Source organism: Epinephelus moara, chromosome 18, assembly GCF_006386435.1.
Source record: "Epinephelus moara isolate mb chromosome 18, YSFRI_EMoa_1.0, whole genome shotgun sequence".
Lineage (NCBI taxonomy): Eukaryota > Metazoa > Chordata > Actinopteri > Perciformes > Serranidae > Epinephelus > Epinephelus moara.
In genome coordinates, this window is record NC_065523.1 from 21,488,823 (window position 1) to 21,501,718 (window position 12,896).

At 41.4% G+C, this 12,896-nt stretch overlaps 1 long non-coding RNA gene across 1 annotated transcript in view; it reads right to left on the reverse strand.

The window, feature by feature from the left end:
* Nucleotides 1-594: 594 nt before the first annotated feature.
* Nucleotides 595-12,896, reverse strand: part of LOC126405726 (uncharacterized) — a 13,157-nt gene continuing 855 nt past the window's right edge. Inside the window, exons 2-4 of the long non-coding RNA XR_007571605.1 lie at nucleotides 5,802-5,911; nucleotides 3,563-3,663; nucleotides 595-757 (exon numbers count right to left, since the gene is read on the reverse strand). This is a non-coding gene — a long non-coding RNA (uncharacterized LOC126405726). The remainder of the gene's footprint in view (nucleotides 758-3,562; nucleotides 3,664-5,801; nucleotides 5,912-12,896) is intronic.

The window sequence follows — 12,896 nt, forward strand, 5'->3', positions numbered from 1 at the left end:
GCAGAAAGAGGAGAACAGCAATATGCAAGGTCTGCAGCTCACAAAACAGTGACACGACCACCACAACAGCCAGCTTCATCCAGCACTACAAAACCCACAATGAAAGGTACATGAATGTGTCTTTTTGGCTAACTAATAAACTAATCGGTTGCACAAATGTTAGTTAGAAAACTAAAGTTTGACCAGATCATTAAAATGTCATATGACCTGACTTGTGACTTGCTTGGCTTGAGCAATGACTTGACTCCTCTTGCTTCACTTTTAGCAGGGACTCGGCTTCCTTGACTCTCACCACAGAGATTTGCTTGTGACTTGCTCATGTGTGACATAAGGCCTTTTCACACCAAGTATTTTTTGCCCGAAGTTGTCGCATATATAAAATAAATATGACCTCATGTTGTGTCGATCACGTTTGCACACTGACTCTGAAACTGAAAGACAGGTTCAATACTGCATTTTTTGCATCCCTCAAAAGACTTCAGAGAGCTGTTTGACCAAGAAGCAGAGAAGAAAATGTGGCGTAACCCACGAGACACATACATCCGCGCACAGTATCATTTCATAACTCAGATTGCTTACCTTTAACAGATCAGATGGTAATATTCAGGTGGATGATGAGGATTAGAAGGAGGATGTGGACCGCACACTGTCAGGTTGAGAGACAGTGTGGAGACAGAGAGGGAGGACAGCTCAGCCCCTTCAGCTGCGGTGCCAAATCCAAGACGTGGGGAGAGAGTGGTGACAGCCAAGGAGGAACCTCCAATAGAGAGAAGCAAGAGAGCAAAAGTGTCAGTCCATTTTGTCTCATAATGAGAATTTTTAGACTCAGTGTGCAAGGTTTCTCTGTGTAACAGTCTTGCTGAGACATGAGTCCTTTAAGTCTAGCTATATTTTTTAATTTACAGTGGGCTGATTTTATAATTCTGTTAATGTGGCTTTTGAAATTTAGGCATACGTGCAGACTGCACCAATATTCCTGACATTGTTTAAGATCTGAAACATCTGGAATTGAGGTGAGTACTGATATTTGATGCATCAAAAACAGTTGTTTACATTTATTCTCATTATTCATAATCATCTTGGTTTATTTTAATGTAAATCTGTGTGTCGTCTGCATAATTATGGTAGGATATTTTATTGTTTTCCAAAATATGACTCAGTTGGAGTATATAGATAATAAATAGAGCTGGACCAAGAGTGGACCCTTGAGGAACTCCATGTGTAATCAGTAATCTGAGAACTGTAATCATCACTGCATTTGATGATAATTTCCCAATCAACACAGCACCTTAAGTTGACAAGGCCTTCTCAGGTACATCTCAAATACATACAGAAGGCTCTTGAATACTGTGTTCTACCATGTAATGATAAAAGTACCAGTCTTTGCTATTGATAAGCCCTAACCTGTTTCTTTGGGGTATAGTAGACGGGTATGAATGCAAAGAAAGCAGGCCAATAGTAACACTATCCCACATACTGTGCAGCACAAGCAGAGGTCTTTAGCTAAACCCCAGTACTCTCTCTCTATCTATTTCCTCTAGGACACATCAAACAGTCGTTTCTAGTCAAGTCCCATATGCACGCCTGTTTCAGCATCAGATGAAAGTGCAGCGATGTACTGATTGAATGCTTCGCTGTCTGAATAAACCAGAACTTATTCTGTTTAAACCACAATGCTTCAATTTGAATTCCATTGAAGATGCTAGCTCTGCTGATGCTTCGTACGCTGTATGATTTTTTACAACTTTATACATGTATCCAAGTATCGCGGTCATGGTGTAGAATTCATGTACGCATGTATTAGAAAGACTGCGTGTTGATGCGTGTGCCCATGCTGCTGCAGTGCTAATGAGAGACTAGGGGTTTCAGGTGCTGGTGCTTTGAGAGAGGAGGTGAGTGACAGGGCTCATGAATAGTGATGGCCGACAGCTGCTCATTAACCAAGAGACTGTCTGTCAGCCAGCAGACTGGAACAGCAGCCCTTCCTCTGTGTGTACACAGAGTTGCACATAAACACACACGCATGAAAAGACATACAGATTCACACAAGCTCATGCAGACACACACACACACACACACACACACACACACACACACACACACATAGAGTTCTTATCTCCTTCATCTGGTTCCCCTGTGCCTCCTGTTGAGTGGAGGCCAATCCTGCCTTTCCCCCTGACAGCATGAGCCGAGTGTGCCTATTACCTATGTGCTCACACCACTCCCACTGGGGCAAGCCCCTCGCTGAATATGGAAACACCTGCCAGATGTAAATTCTGAATGAAGCCCAGAGTGCAAAAGGTACAAAAGACTAAGGCTAAGGCACTACCCATCGAAAAAATTATATTCACTTTTTAAATGGTTCTAAACTCCTTGGCGAAGTAATGTCTGCTGCCTTCATTTAATGCCTCACTTTCATTTTAACAACCTTTAAAGAAAGTTTTAAAATTCTGACACAAGGTGACCTAGATACTGTACGCACAAGTGTGTGTTCATTACTTTTGTGTCACGTTGCTCTTCAAAATAAAACTGATTAAAATTGCAGAGACATAGTAACAAAGTCTGCACGCCTTTGGTGGTCACATTTCCTTACAAGAATATTCACTGGAGGCTTATCCAAGGGGACAATGTAAGCTTGGTGCAACACAGTAAAATTTAAATATTTAAATTTAACACACTTATCAGAGGGTTATGTGTCATGTTGTTATTTTTCCTACCAGATGCAGGTAGCTCAGGTGATGGTGAATTGTTTCCCCTTTGGTGTTTATGACTTAAAGGTCCAGTGTGTAAGATTTAGGGACTACTGGCAGAAATGGTACATAATATTCATAACTATGTTGTCATTAGTTTATAATCACCTGAAAATAAGATTTGTGTTTTTGTTACCTTGGATTGAACGGTTTATATCAACATAAGAAGCGGGTCCTCTCCACCAAGTCCACCATATTGTTCCTACAATTGTTTTCGTGCCAGCCACCGTAGTTCTCCTACACGCTAAGCAAACAGGAGAAGTTGCAACCTCACTATTAGATGCCAAAATTCTACCCACAGGACCTTTAAAAACAGATGACAAGAAGTTTTTTTTTTTTTTTTTTAAGCTTTAAAAAATTTAATCTGTGAAACAGACGTTTTTCCAGGATCATGTTTTCTGAGTTCTGAATAGGAGAAAAAGCATTCATGTTTTCTTCCAGATGAGTTTTAAATTCAATGTTCTTTAAACACAAAGCACACACTGTATATTGTGTGTTACCAAGTTACGTAACATTACTGTCATGTCTTTCTTTTGGAACATGGGGAAGTGGTGCACCTCAGCTTCTTCAGGCTGATACGAGTATCACAACAACAAAGAGATACTGAAAACCTTTTTTTTCATTAGTTTTTACATATGGAAAAAGTAACTCTGAAAACTTTTTTCCACCTGTTTCACAGATGAAAAAAATAAGCAATGGGGAACTTAGAAAGATTATCCTGGCAAAACCTTTTGTCAGCTGTTTTTAAGTCATAAGCACAGGTGGGGAAACAATTTAGAAAATGACTCACCAGATTTTTTTTCTTCACTTACCCTTGTTGTTGTGTCTCTGTTGGTTGCACAAGAGCAGAGTGGGAAGACTGTCACTCCCCTTTCAGTTACACTCTTGGATGGATTTGGCAGAATCTTGGTTGCTGAATGACAAATAGCAGAACAACATCTAAATTAGGGTCTGTCTTCAGTCCAAGTCCCTGCATCTTAATTTTTCTTTCTTTAAACACTTGGAATGCATGCCGACAATCAAAGATTGCAAAGCATCCTGAGACCTCTCCATTAAAAGCACTACATAACCAGCTGGCAACCTCCAGGGCTGAAAAATTAAGCCAGCGCTGAAGTGCCAAAAACTGCCAGTCCTTGACTTGCCACTGGAGGCTGTCTCCAAGAGTCAGTCAGTCCCCAATGACCCCCATGTTAAAATGCCAAACTTTACAGCAGCCTGGTCTATATCTAATATCCCCGTATGTGACGACTGTATGGAGGGGTGAATTTTTATATAACTCTCCCGTTTAGATGTTATTAAGGCTCAAAGTCATGCACAATTAAGGTAATGGCCACTTTGAGTGACTCTGAGTCGCTACCATGGCAACAGCATTGGTTAGGTAACATAACATGGTGTAATCCCAGACTGTAGGTGAAGCTGTAGTTGTGTGTGTGTTCAGTGTGTTCAGCTAATTGTAACATTTAGTCATGAACGTTTTGTTCTGTGTTTCGTTGCACTGGAGCACCCTCTCTGGAGTCGAATGTGCCGTTTTTTCAGAAAATGCATTTTAATGGTTTTAAGCCTGTGTTTCGCTAATGAAAGTTAGCATTAGCACTAGTATTATCCCACTTAAGCATAGCTAGAAATACACTTTGAAATACACTTTTTTTTTTACACTAGGGTTATCTCCACCCAATTGTCCAGGGTCATTTCAGGGTCCAAAAACGCAAGAAGGTCACAGCCAAAAACTCAAGGCTTCAAAACGGGAGTCCACAAACCAACAGGTGACATTGCAGCGGCTACATTGATTATTTTATACAGTGTACCTGAACATATTAAAGCTTAAATTGGTAGCTCTACAGTAAAGACATCAGTTGTTGTTGATTGCGTAGAGGTCTGCTGTTTACTTGCACAACTTTGTGTGAGTATGTTTGCAGCTTGTCTGAGGTGACGTGATCCGTGAAAATTCAAATCTGGTGTGAAATGTGTTGATTTCAATGTGCCGGTTCCATTTTGAACTTACTTTAGTGGTATTGTCGAACAAGCTCCAAATTACAGCCACAGTTAATGTGTGTTCTACAAATGTGCACTATATACAGATCTATGGTACTGACAGTTTGTTAATCAATTAACATTACAGGCACCAGTTTAAAAAGATGTCTATTTAGACATGGCAGTAATGTGCTTAATTTTGCATCACGCCACATTTGTTATATTAACACAAGTCAAAAGACACCCAGTAATTCCATAGGAGCTGCTCATGCTGCTGATACCTCTGACAAATGGCTCACTTTAAAACCCAAAACAAATTTTGTCAAAGGTACAAAGTAAACAGGTGACAAATGAATAAAATCGGTTAACAGGTGAGAGAGGCACATATCATTTTTCAGGACTCAAATGCCACTGATTATTGGCATCATATCTCACAGGTGGTTGGAGACAGAACTTCAATAGGATGCCCATGTTGCTCTCTTTTATTTGGATGTCTATGTGTCACAGTGACTGGCACCAGGACACACACTGGACTCAAATGCTGGCAGATGACTTGGCAGGAAGGCTTAACAGGCAGTTTACTTAAAACAAAGATCAAAAACTGGCTTTTTTTAAAGTCAGCAGGTGGTCGGATAAAGCAAACAAACCAGAAGGGCTGAGACAGGAAGACAGGAAATAATAGGTGAGCAGCAGATCATAGACATGTTGTCACTTGCAGACAGGTTTCACAACAGATAACACAAATGATCTGGTGATGAAAACTGGTAAACTACGGCAAATTTAACTTATCCACATAATATTTTTGCTATAATATTATTTTATTTTATTACAACTTTATTAAAAGAAAAGCTGAGACTTCTCCTGGTTAGAATTCCTTCCATGTTCATTGTTAGGGAGGTTTTTAACAGGAGTCAAAATACCCGCAGAGGTCTCCTCCTCTCCAGCACAAGCAGACTAGGTGATTAAACCTGGTAAAAACACTGAATAAAGCAGTTTCACGTCACAAATCAGTGCTTCTCCTCTGCTGTTCCACACGTGACAGACGAGCCACAAACCCAGCACCTGCTAATGTGTGCTCACCTTATTTATGATCCAGACATTCAGGAGGTTTTTACCAGGAGCTGAATCATCCACAGGAGTCTCCACCTCTCCAAATTAAATAGACCCGGCGATTTAAACCTGTAAAAACACTGAATAAAGCAGTTTCATGTTACAAATCAGGGTTTCTCTGATGCTGGACAGGCTGCTTGCCTAGCACCTGCTAATGTGTGCTCACATTTCAGATGACTTAAGATCCAGATGTTCAGGAGGTTTTTATGGAGAGCTGAATTACACTCAGAGGTCTCTTCCTCTCCAAAACAAACCTAGTGATTTATATTGGTAAAAGTACTGAATAAAGCAGTTTCACTTTAAAAATGGCCCTATCTAGATCCAGTGTCTGGTCTATCTGTTCTGGGCTACTGTAGAAACATGGCAGTGCAACATGGCGGTCTCTGTGGACAAGGACTTGCTCCCTATGTAGATATGAACGGCTCATTCTAAGGTAACGATAATATAACAATTCTTATTTTCAGGCAATCATACACTAAAGAAAACATACTTATTACAACTACACTCTTAAAAAAATTGGGATGTGGGTGTGTTATTCTGAATATGATGCCTGCAATATGTTACAAAAAGTTGGGACGAGGGCAACAAAAGACTGGGGGAGTTGCTGAATACTCAAAAAACACTGGTTTGGAACATTCTACAGGCAAACATGTTAAACTGGTGACAGATGATAGCATCATTAATAGGTATAAAAGAGACATCCTCAAATGGCTCAGTTGTTAACGAGCAAGGATCGTCACTTTGTGGAATTACTGTGGGCAAACAGTCCAAGAGTTTGAGAACAATGTTTCACGACCAGCAATCTAGAATATCATCAAAAGATTCAGAGAATCCAGAGAAATCTCTGCACATAACGAGCAAGGCTGAAAACTAACAGTAAATACCCGAGACTTTCGACTTCTCAGAGGGCACTGCATTAAAAACTAACTTGATTGCATAAAGGGTATTACTACATGGCCTCAGGAACACTTTGGAATACCATTGTCACTAAACACAGTTTGTCCCTGCATCCACAGATGCAAGTTAATAATCTACCATGCAAAGTGAAAGCCGTGTATCAACAACATCCAGAAGTGCCGCTGACTTCTGTGGGCCTGAGCTCATCTGAGATGGACTGACATAAAGTGGAAAAGTGTGCTGTGGTCTGACAGGTCATTTCAAACTGCTTTTGGAAATCATCAATGTACTGTCCACTGGGTTGAAGAGAAAAAGATCATCCAGTTTGTTACCAGCTCAATGTTCAAAAGTCACTATCTGTGCTGGTATGCAGGGTGTTAGAGCCCATGGCATCATGGGTAACTTACACATCTATGAAAGTTTAATGCTGTAAGGTGCATTCAGGTTTTGGAGCAACATAAGCCCCGTTTCCACCAAACACTTTTAATATGGTAACAAAAGTAACCCTTCTGACATGGTACCCAGACCCTAGTGTTTCCACCGCAAACAGTACTCTTATGTGGGCGGGGTTGTTGTCACTCACTGCTCCGTCCAGCACTCACTGTATTTCCTGGCTCTTCACCAGTGACACAGAATAAGTCTGCACCTCATTTATTGTCCACAGAACAAGGTTGCATGCAGATGTTTTCAAAACAAAATAGACCAGGCTGCAGTGAGATTCTCTCTCCATGGGATATTTAAAAATAGCGGGTTTGTGTATGTAGTCCTTCTCAGGCAAGCTCCGGTTTAGTGATGTTATAGGCCACTGAAACGCCACCCTGCGACACCTTTTTTCTCTCCTAGTGAGGATTAGAATATACTGTTTGTATCACATAATCCAGTTGAAACTGATATATTTTTAAAAATTATTGAGGATTCATTCATTACTAAAAGTCTCGGTCATCCAAGAGACACAGTAAAAGTAATAGAATGGTCAAAGTTGTCACATTGAAATTTAAGGTGTGCTGATAGATTCACAACATCAACTCATGCATTGAGTAACATTACAAGTTAACGTTCCACTTTAAAAGTTGCCAACAGTTGGCTCAATGAATAAAATAATTTTTTTCTCAGACTAAAGCTGCTGTGAGAGGCATCAAATCATTCTATTTTAACGGTCAAGTCAACGGACTGCAGTGTTCACAGCTCTACCTTTTACTATCGGATCTGCGTGCTAGGTACCCCAACAGAGGGGGAACAAAAATGGGGATGGTATGAAAAGGTTCTATTGGTACCATCCACCGTTTTTCACAGTAGAAACAGACAAAAAGCATACTGAACTGAATGGTACCGCACTGCTTGGTGGAAGCAGGGCTACAACAACAACAGTGTGACTTTGTGGTAAAAGAGTGTGATTCTTTACTGGCCTGCCTGCAGTCCAGACCTGTCTCCCATTTAAAATGTGTGGCGCATTGTGAAGCACAAAACACAGCAACAGAGGCCCTGGACTGTTGAGCAACTGAAGTCGAATGTCAAGCAGGACCAGAAAAAAAAAAGTCTTTCAAAACCTCAACAGTTCGTGTCCTCAGTTCCAAAACACTTAGGTGATGTAACGCAGTGGTAAACATGGCCCTGTCCTAAATTTTTTTGAACATGTTGCAAGAATTAAATTTAGAATGAGTGAATATTTACAGTATAAAATAAAATAAAAAGTTCATGTGTTTTAACATTAAATACCTCGCCATTGGACTGTATTCAATTGAATATGGGTCAAAAAAGATTTACTAATTATTGCATTCTGTCTTTATTTTAATTTTACACAGCGTATTATGTTTCATTTCTGCCAATATATCCTCCTAAAACCTATACACTTCAAAATTATATGTTGTATTTTATATTACTCCAATTTGCCTGCTTACAGAACTATGACAAATTCATATACATGTGAAGATTTATAATGTTTTGCAATTATTTTTTAATTCCGTTTTTCACTGCTCAGTAACAAACATAAATGACTTGTAGAGAGTCACTTTTCCAAACCATGATGAAGTTTTCAAATGGGCATAAGTGAGAAATGTAGTTGTTAATAATCATTATGTTGTCGGTGAGTTTGCTCTCAAACGACTTGGTGACAAATTAGTACATCAAATACTGAGTTACTCAACTCGCTTGTCTAATCTGCAGACATCTCATGATCGTGCCTATTATTCACAGCGTAGTACCGTCTCCACCTCTTAGCAGCGGGGGATGTAGCTAAAATATTCATATGCAAATTAGCATACGATATCATCTTAAGACTTGGACTTTTTTCAGCAGCAAGTAACTGCCTTTCCTTTGAGGAGGAGAAATGGTCTTACATGAAGACTGCTCACTCTAATCTCACTTTAATGCTAAACGTCTATTTGGGAGGAGAGCATCCATTTTAAAATCACTCACTCACCGCTCTTAAAGTCAACTCCCATTTCTTGTGACATTGTGACATTCAAAGCAAAGGAACAATGAGCCCGCCCGCTATGGATGGCGATGCATGCAGTGGCACCTCTAGTTAAAAGCCTCTGATGGAATGCTCCTTTTGTTTGTAATCGATTGAGAGAGAAAGGCATCCACCGTGTAATTGTAGCCTCATTTGATCTCAAATAAACCATGCTGTCCTACACAAGGGATAGAGCAGGGCAAGCATAAGCTGGAAACACCTTCATTACACCAAACACACACACTCCGGCACACTTACTTCCTTGGCCTGGCTCTTGCATGCACACACACACACACACACACACACACACACACACACAATCTCATTTGCACACTCTTTTTAAATTATATCGCCCTCCCTCTGCTGGTCTGTCTTTTTCTCCAATCTCGCTCTGTGTCTTGTCTTCAATCATACTCAACAAACAGCTATACACACAGGGCGTACACACACACACACACACACACACACACACACACACAAACACACATTCACTCTCCCTGCCTATCTTGGAATGAGCCTGGGATTGATTCTAGTCACACTAGAGTGGGGCGAAATGAGCAGTCACTCTGAATAGGCAAAGGCGTCAAATAATACAGATATGAACGTCAGAGGAATAATTGAAGAAAGTGTTTTATATGTAAAAGACAGGGGAGGATGGAGTGGAATTGAATCTCAGAGAAAATGAGGATCGGGTTGTGTCCCAGGGGACTGACTCACAATGCCTGAGCCTTGTTTGAAGAAAATAGAGGATAATTAGAGTGGTCAGTGGCTTCCACAGGGCCCAACACCGCTCAGCCTCACTTCCTTTATCTGTCCTTCCTTCACTCTCTCCCCATTTGTTAACCTCTTTTTTTTAGCATCTCTTACTCAATTGTCAGTCTATGTTCATATACCCCATGTCCTTGTTTTCTCTGTCTCTTGCTCTTTCTTTGTTCTTTCTTTCATCTCATCCATTGCTTTTCTATTTGTACTCCCCACGCCTTTTTTTTTTTATCTCACTCCCTCTATCCCTGCCTCCATCCATCCCTCCATCCCTCCCTCAGCAGGCGCAGAGCTACATCAGTGGAGTTGATCAGATATTCGAGGCACATATGGACAGCACTGACGGGCATAAATCATGAGTATTTTTGAAGTGCCCATGCAGGGTTCTTCAGACTGCTTGTAGTGAGCAGAAAAAGCTCGGTGGAACCAGCACATTAAATCCCTCTCTTCTACCTCCAGTTTCACGCCAAATCTCTTTCTCTTACTTTTCTTTACAAAGTGTCAGTAACCTCTGCTTCTACAGGCTTTCCCACTCTCTCCCATTCTCCCTCCTTCCCTCTCTGCGCCTTTCATCCTGAGCCAACTCAATATATGTTAATACTAATGCATCCTCCAAAACCTCCATGTCTGAGTGCTGTACACCCTCAGCCTGAGAGGTGACTGATTTTCAAAAGGAACCGCCACCCCACTGCTCCACGGCAAAGTTGTGAGCATCTCCGTGGTCTGATCCCCGTGTTTTTTCCACATTTCATACTGGCTATCTTGTCGGCATGACAACAACATGTTTCTATGGCAACAGACTAGCCAGCAGCTAGATTACTGGATGTTTGGACACGTAGTGTTGCCTGAAGCTTTCCCTGGGTCCCTCGGTGGCAGGACACCACATGACAATATCTTCTTCTGAGCCAGGAGGAGTTAAAACCTAAAACGTGCTCTCAACTATCTGCATCAAAGTATCACACAGGCATTATATGGGCCTCAAGTTACTTGGCATACTGTCTAACATCACACTCGGTAATGAAAACAAAATAAAAAATAAATCTTCCCAATAACGGCCAACATTTCATTGCTCTGTTTTCCAATTCCAATCAGCCGTATGTCATCATAAACCAAAATTGCTTTGGACTAATATACAGCTAGGTCAATATAGTACAGAAATGGAAAATCATTACAAAATCAATTGACGTGCTCCATAATCACAGAGGAGATTCCTGGAGCTTCCCATAAGCATTTGTCTCCCTGTGTGTGGCCACAAACCGACAGGCAGCACAAATAAATCTCCACGCTCTGCTCTGTCCTTGCACTCTCTCTCCCTCTGCCTCTCTCCAGATGACTTGTCCTCTGTCTCCCTCTCTCGTTCCAAGTCCCAGGATATTGATTGGGACCCTACTGGTGGGAAAGGAGTAAGATAAATAAGGAGTCAGTGGCCATGAACACTTCTCTCGCTTACCCTAACATGAGGGGAGAAATCATCTGTCAGACCACAGAAAACGATCATGTATTTTCATGCAAATGACCTCACCCATTACCTAAACCAGTGGTTCTCAGCCAGGGGTCCAGAGACCCCCGTGGATCCTTGATGGAGTTCCAGGGGGTCCCCAGAAAAATGGGAAATGGTTTATTTTCATATTTATTTCACTAGTGAACCCAATTTAAGTGCCCAAGCAGGAGTCATAAGCATCGGTGTAGAATTTCCACCAAATGCCCCCCTCAGTGTTTAGAACATGTACATCTGCACTTCCCAATAAAAACATGAAAGTACAAACTGCTAGAACGTGACTCATAAGCCCTTTTTACACAGAGATTGTGCTTTAAGACCACTCCAAAGCCCCCTCATCACACTGCCTTTGCATTTTTACACAAAACTGAACAACGGCATCATGGCGCTCCAGTGTACAGCATGCCGACATCACCAAAGTAAAAGAGAAATGATGGGCCTGACATGTAACACAGCTGTATTAGACTCTAGCGTGCCAAATAACATACACATTGGTAGCACTTAATAAACATTAGCTATGGCAAACCATGGCAATAGCAATCATTTACCGTCCCTCTTAAATAGCAACTAATCTTTTTCTCTGCTCGGAGGGTAAGGGGCTACTGGACCTCATGGTTTTCCCAATATATTCTTCTTTGAGTTAGCTGCTAACTGCCATTAGCTACTTGGGTTGCATGCATTACACATCTTGGCAAAAAAAAGAGGCAGTGTAAAAGGGGCTAATGGTGCATTCATTTTGTACTTGGAGCATAGACGTCGGAACTAGGGGTGCGGGGGGTGCAGCCGCACCCCCTCCCATCTGCACCCCAGCCTCCCTACCCACTGCATTACGCTTTAAAAAAATAAAGAATCTGAATTTAAACTCAATTTGTCTGACTTACATTCATCTCTTTCATATCATTAATGCATAGATCTATGCTTTTGATGTGATATGCAGCCTGCCTGACTACATACAGTAGCCTTGGCATCCAGGATGTAGTGTCCATCCTGCAAACCTTGCAGCCCCAAACCCGCTCCATGCTGTCGGAGGTGGAGAAGCTCATTAAGCTGCAAACCTTGCAGCCCCAAACCCGCTCCATGCTGTCGGAGGTGGAGAAGCTCATTAAGCTGTGTCTGGCCCTGCCCATATCTGTCGTGGCATCCGAGCGCTCTTTCTCAGCCTTGCGCAGGCTCAAAACCTGGCTGCGCAACACCATGACGCAGGAGAGACTAACACATTTGGCCATTATGAACACTCACAGTGACCTTATGGATGAAAGCAGTGTCTCGACCCTGCTTAAAATAAAAAGGTCCACTTTTGGAAATGCATGAAAGCCCTGAGTCAGGAGCGCAGACTTTTCTTTTTTCATTCAAGGTTACAAATAATGTTATGTTCCTTAAATGGCTTGATTTAGTTATCAAAGTTTCATTTTCTTAACAATAAAGATGCCGTGTTCATCCATTCTAGTTCTCTTAT